The sequence below is a fragment of the Schistocerca nitens genome, chromosome 10, assembly GCF_023898315.1.
Source record: "Schistocerca nitens isolate TAMUIC-IGC-003100 chromosome 10, iqSchNite1.1, whole genome shotgun sequence".
Lineage (NCBI taxonomy): Eukaryota > Metazoa > Arthropoda > Insecta > Orthoptera > Acrididae > Schistocerca > Schistocerca nitens.
The window spans coordinates 60161300-60168414 of NC_064623.1; the positions used below are offsets into that span (position 1 = coordinate 60161300).

Below are 7115 nucleotides of genomic sequence, written 5' to 3' on the forward strand. Positions count from 1 at the left end.
AATATATGTTCCAGAATCCTGCTGCATATCCACGTTAATAATATGGGCCTGTAATTAAGTGCCTTACTCCTACCACCTTCCCTGAATATTGGTGTGACCTGTGCAACTTTCCAGTCTTTGGGTACGGATCTTTCGTCGAGCGAGCAGTTGTATATGATTGTTAAGTATGGAGCTAATGCATCAGCGTACTCCGAAAGGAACCTAATTGGTATACAGTCTGGACCAGAAGACTTGCTTTTATTGATTTAAGTTGCTTCACTATTCCGAGGATATTAACTTCTACGTTACTCATGTTGGCAGCTGTTCTTGATTCGACTTCTCGAATATTTACTTCGTTTTCTTTTGTGAAGATATTTCGGACGGCTGTGTTTAGTAAATCTGCTTTGGCAGCACTGTCTTCCATAGTATCTCCATTGTTATCGCGCAGAGAAGGCACTGATTGTTTCTTGCCGCTAACGTACTTCACATACGTCCAGAGTCTCTTTGGATTTTCTGCCAGGTTTCGAAACAATGTTTCGTTGTGGAAACTGTTATAAGCATCTCGCATTGAAGTCCGCGCTAATTTTAGAGCTTCTGTAAAGGATCGCCAGTCTTGGAGATTTTGCGTCTGTTTAAATTCGGCATGTTTGTTTCGTTGTTTCTGCAACAGTGTTCTAACCCGTTTTGTGAACCAAGGAGGATGGGCTCCGTCGTTTGTTAATTTATTTGGTATAAATCTCTCAATTGCTGCCGATACTATTTCTTTGAATTCAAGCTACACTCCTGGAAATTGAAATAAGAACACCGTGAATTCATTGTCCCAGGATGGGGAAACTTTATTGACACATTCCTGGGGTCAGATACATCACATGATCACACTGACAGAACCACAGGCACATAGACATAGGCAACAGAGCATGCACAATGTCGGCACTAGTACAGTGTATATCCACCTTTCGCAGCAATGCAGGCTGCTATTCTCCCATGGAGACGATCGTAGAGATGCTGGATGTAGTCCTGTGGAACGGCTTGCCATGCCATTTCCACCTGGCGCCTCAGTTGGACCAGCGTTCGTGCTGGACGTGCAGACCGCGTGAGACGACGCTTCATCCAGTCCCAAACATGCTCAATGGGGGACAGATCCGGAGATCTTGCTGGCCAGGGTAGTTGACTTACACCTTCTAGAGCACGTTGGGTGGCACGGGATACATGCGGACGTGCATTGTCCTGTTGGAACAGCAAGTTCCCTTGCCGGTCTAGGAATGGTAGAACGATGGGTTCGATGACGGTTTGGATGTACCGTGCAGTATTCAGTGTCCCCTCGACGATCACCAGTGGTGTACGGCTAGTGTAGGAGATCGCTCTCCACACCATGATGCCGGGTGTTGGCCCTGTGTGCCTCGGTCGTATGCAGTCCTGATTGTGGCGCTCACCTGCACGGCGCCAAACACGCATACGACCATCATTGGCACCAAGGCAGAAGCGACTCTCATCGCTGAAGACGACACGTCTCCATTCGTCCCTCTATTCACGCCTGTCGCGACACCACTGGAGGCGGGCTGCACGATGTTGGGGCGTGAGCGGAAGACGGCCTAACGGTGTGCGGGACCGTAGCCCAGCTTCATGGAGACGGTTGCGAATGGTCCTCGCCGATACCCCAGGAGCAACAGTGTCCCTAATTTGCTGGGAAGTGGCGGTGCGGTCCCCTACGGCACTGCGTAGGATCCTACGGTCTTGGCGTGCATGCGTGCGTCGCTGCGGTCCGGTCCCAGGTCGACGGGCACGTGCACCTTCCGCCGACCACTGGCGACAACATCGATGTACTGTGGAGACCTCACGCCCCACGTGTTGAGCAATTCGGCGGTACGTCCACCCGGCCTCCCGCATGCCCACTATACGCCCTCGCTCAAAGTCCGTCAACTGCACATACGGTTCACGTCCACGCTGTCGCGGCATGCTACCAGTGTTAAAGACTGCGATGGAGCTCCGTATGCCACGGCAAACTGGCTGACACTGACGGCGGCGGTGCACAAATGCTGCGCAGCTAGCGCCATTCGACGGCCAACACCGCGGTTCCTGGTGTGTCCGCTGTGCCGTGCGCGTGATCATTGCTTGTACAGCCTTCTCGCAGTGTCCGGAGCAAGTATGGTGGGTCTGACACACCGGTGTCAATATGTTCTTTTTTCCATTTCCAGGAGTGTATATCTGGTCTATACTTATATTATTAATTGGGAAGGAATAGAGATTGTCTCTCAGGAAGGCGTGAAGTGAAGTTTTATGTGCCTTTTTGAATACGTACATTTTTCGTTTATTTTTGGAGGATTTGGAGGTTACAATATTCAAACTCGCTACGACAACACTGTGCTCACTAGTCCCTGTATTCGTTTTGATGCTCGCTATTAACTCAGGATGGTTAGTTGCTAAGAGGTCAAGTGTGTTTTCACAACCGTTTACTATTCGCGTGGGCTCATGAACTGACTGCTCGAAATAATTTTCAGAGAATGCGTTTAACGCAATTTCAGATGGTGTTTTATGCGAACCTCCGGAATTAAACATGTATTTTTGCCAACGTATCGGAGGTAAATTAAAGTCACCACCAACTATAATCGTATGAGTCTGGTACGTGTTTGAAATCAAAGTTTTCTTTGAACCTTTCATCAACTGTATGATCTGAATTGGGAGGTAATTATAATTTATTCCAGTTGCCAACAATGACCTCTGCCCATACTAACTCACAGGAACTATCTACTTCAATTTCGCGACAAGATAAACTACTTTTAACAGCAACTAACACACCACCGCCAACCGTGTTTAGCCTATCCTTTCGGATGTACCCCTGGGAAGAACCAGATGGTGAAGGAGTGCAGTTGAGCCTTGAGTGTACCGTGTTGAAAGATTTGCGATGGTGCCACGAGCGTATGGATTGGACCAACGGACAGTGGGGTCGTGTGGCTGTCTCGGATGAGAGTAGTGATTCTGTACATACCATCATACGGCGGGAGATGGAGTACGCAATGCACACAGGAACATTGTCGACAATGGTTGCTTTGATGTTTGCTGTTTCCGATATGGTAGAGAAGTGGAAACTTGAAGGGACATGTACAGCACAAAAGCTTATAGGCCGACCTCGTTTGTTGACTGACAGAGACCGTTGAAGAGGGTCGTAATGTGTATTAGGCAGACATCTATCCGGACCGTCACACAGCAATTCCAAACTGCATCAGGATGTACTACAAATACTATGGCAGTTAGGCGGGAGGTGAGAAAACTTGGATTTCATGGTCGAGCGGCTGCTCATAAGCAACAGATCACGCCGGTAAATGCCAAACGAGGCCTCGCTTGGTGTAAGGAGCGTAAAAATGGGAGGATTGAACAGTGGAAAAATGTTGTCTGGAGTAATGAATCACGGTACACAATGTGGCGATCCGATGGCAGGGTGTGGGTATGGCGAATGCCCGGTGAACGCCATCTACCAGCGTGTATAGTGCCAACAGTAATATTCGGAGGCAGTGGTGTGGTCGTGATTTTCATGGAGGGGATTTTCTCTGCCTCGTGACGACTGGGTGTTGTGTGATGTCCTTAGGTTAGTTAGGTTTAAGTAGTTCTAAGTTCTAGGGGATTGATGACCATGGATGTTAAGTCCCATAGTGCTCAGAGCCATTTGAGCTTACACCCCTTGTTGTTTTTCGTGGCACTACCACAGCACAGGCCTACATTTGTTTTTTAAGCACCTTCTTGCTTCTCACTGTTGAAGGGCAGTTCGGGGATGGGGTTTGCATCTTTCAACACGATCGAGCACCTGTTCATGATGAACGGCTTGTAGCGGAGTGGTTACCCGACAATAACATCCCTGTAGTGGACTGGCCTGCACAGAGTCCTGACCTGAATCCTATAGAACACCTTTGGGATGTTTTGGAACGCCGACTTCGTGCCAGGCCGCACCGACCGATGTCGATACCTCAGTGCAGCACTCCGTGAAGAATGGGCTGCCATTCCCCAAGAAACCTTCCAGCCTGCGAGAGTGGAAGCTGTCATCAAGGCTAAGTGTGGACCAACTCCATATTGAATTCCAGCATTACCGATGGAGGGCGCCACGAACTTTCCAGCCAGGTGTCCGGATACTTTTGATCACATGGTGTAGGTGTTATTGTGTTACTGTGAAAGACGTGGGATGTAATACAAATGGTGTAGACTGTGTTCCACATGAAATATCGTATTCTCGGCACACTCTTGCCACTGTGGGTCTCATAACATAGAATACCGTAATGATTTCCGAAATAGAATGTTCCATGCGCCTAGCTCCACCATTCGCGTTGAGAGCCTGATAATTTTTGTCGTGTGGCCATAATAACATCGGAAATCTTTTCGCCGCGCAGGATTAGCCGAGCGGTCTGAGGCGCTGCAGTCATGGACTGTGCGGCTGGTCCCGGCAGAGGTTCGAGTCCTCCCTCGGGGATGGGTATGTTGTGTGTTTGTCTTTAGGATAATTTAGGTTAAGTAGTGTGTAAGCTTAGGGACTGACGAGCTTAGCAGTTAAGTCTCATAAGATTTGACACACATTTGAACATTTTTTTTTTTGAAACCTTTTCACATGAGTCACCTGGGAACAAGTGACAGCTCCGTCAATGCAGTGCCCTTTTTATACCTTGTCTACGCGATACTACTGCTATCTGTATATGTGCATATCGCTATCCCATTACTTTTGTCAGTTAAGAGTATTTCTTCTAGATGATAATTAAAACTATATGACTATAGCATAATGTGGCAACGGCCTTGCCGCAGTGGTTACACCGGTTCCCGTGAGGTCACCGAAGTTAAGCGCTGTCGGGCGTGGTCGGCACTTGGATGGGTGACCATCCAGGCCGCCATGCGCTGTAGCCATTTTTCGGGGTGCACTCAGCCTCGTGATGTCAATTGAGGAGTTACTCGACCGAATAGTAGCAGCTTCGGTCAAGAATACCACCATAATGACCGGGAGAGTGGTGTGCTAACCCCACGCCCCTCCTCTCCGCATACTCCACGTAGGATGACACGGTGGTCGGATGGTCCCGGTAGGCCACTCGTGGCCTGACGACGGAGTGCTAATAGCATAATGTACCAGAGCAGGTCATGACCTCACTACGTGTTACCCTCCTCTGATCTTCATGCCCTCCTCGTTTTGCACTGCGAAAATGGCTCTCCTCAACGAACACGGGCGACGCGCGCGTAATACGGCTGATCTTTGATCCCCACGCAGCCTGCCATAAAGAAAGAAATTGAATAAAAATTATCCGCAGGCACCGCCATGAGGCGGCGGCCCGTGTGTCTCACAGAGGAGAGAGAGCGACCTGCCGCTAACCCTTTTGATCTTCTCGAGAGACTAAACGCTATGCATAAATTAATTACCATTTGCTAATTACACTGTCACCTCGTCTTTACGACCTACAGTGTGCACCTAAATTTAGATTGCCTTACCCTTCTTGGCGACTTGTATTCCCTGTCAGAGCGTAACAACCATCCTTCCCTTTCACTGAGTGTCCCTAAAAGGTGAATAGTAACCACTCAAGCAATGACGACTTAAGAAGTTATGAGTCTAGTTCCACAAACACCGATCGTGAACGAGGTGCAGAAGGCTGCACGTAGCGCCGGGCATTTTCATGTCACATTTGTAGATTCCTTGAAGCCCTTTAACATCTTTTAAACTAAATACCCTTACCTGCTTACCAGAATACTTTAACCCTTTTATAGGGCAAAACTTTCTTTTCAAATGACTGCATTGAAATGTAATTTTTTTAATCACTTATATACCCAGATGCACAAAAAATATTTAAGATCTGAAAAATATTGTATACTAATTATTATAAATTTCTGCCGTTGGCAAAATACCGACCACAGTCCATTATGTGGAAGCGCTAATTTTGTGGTCGATAACAGGTACAGAAATAAAACTTGGTGGACCTAACTAATTTGGATTTTCTGAATCTGAAAATGCAGTTATATTTTCGCCATCACCCACCAATTTTTTGTTACGGAGGTTTTTAAATGCCTGTATGTACAAACAGAGACCTGGGTGGTCTACACTAAATTTAGACAATATATAACACTTTTTTTGACAAGAAGAAAATAGAAGCTTTCGAAATATGGTGCTACTGAACAATGCTGAAGATTAGATGGGTAGATCACATAAGTAATGAGGAGGTATTGAATAGAATTGGAGAGAAGAGAAATTTGTGGCACAACTTGACCAGAAGAAGGGATTCGTTGGTAGGGCATATTCTGAGGCATCAAGGGATCACCAATTTAGTATTGGAGGGCAGCGTGGAGCGTAAAAATCGTAGAGGGAGACCAAGAGATGAATACACTAAAGAGATTCAGAAGGATGTAAGTTGCAGTGGGTACTGGGAGATGAAGAAGCTAGCACAGGATAGAGTAGCATGGAGAACTGCATCAAACCAGTCTCTGGACTGAAAACCACAACAACAACATAACAGACTTAATGCCATAAAACTATCTTACTCTAGTGTCATGGGCGTAATGTACATTTTTACAAGAAAAATGGCAACATTCATTTGCTCGATGATCATGTTAATGGTGGAGGGTTGAGTCTTGACGATGACGAGTTCCTTCTGTGGGATATACACTCCTGGAAATGGAAAAAAGAACACATTGACACCGGTGTGTCAGACCCACCATACTTGCTCCGGACACTGCGAGAGGGCTGTACAAGCAATGATCACACGCACGGCACAGCGGACACCCCAGGAACCGCGGTGTTGGCCGTCGAATGGCGCTAGCTGCGCAGCATTTGTGCACCGCCGCCGTCAGTGTCAGCCAGTTTGCCGTGGCATACGGAGCTCCATCGCAGTCTTTAACACTGGTAGCATGCCGCGACAGCGTGGACGTGAACCGTATGTGCAGTTGACGGACTTTGAGCGAGGGCGTATAGTGGGCATGCGGGAGGCCGGGTGGGACGTACCGCCGAATTGCTCAACACGTGGGGCGTGAGGTCTCCACAGTACATCGATGTTGTCGCCAGTGGTCGGTGGAAGGTGCACGTGCCAGTCGACCTGGGACCGGACCGCAGCGACGCACGGATGCACGCCAAGACCGTAGGATCCTACGCAGTGCCGTTGGGGACCTCACCGCCACTTCCCAGC

At 48.0% G+C, this 7115-nt stretch overlaps 1 pseudogene; it reads left to right on the forward strand.

The window, feature by feature from the left end:
* The first annotated feature begins 4742 nt into the window (after nt 1-4742).
* On the forward strand, nt 4743-4860 carry LOC126211002 (5S ribosomal RNA; annotated as a pseudogene).
* The last annotated feature ends 2255 nt before the right edge of the window (nt 4861-7115 follow it).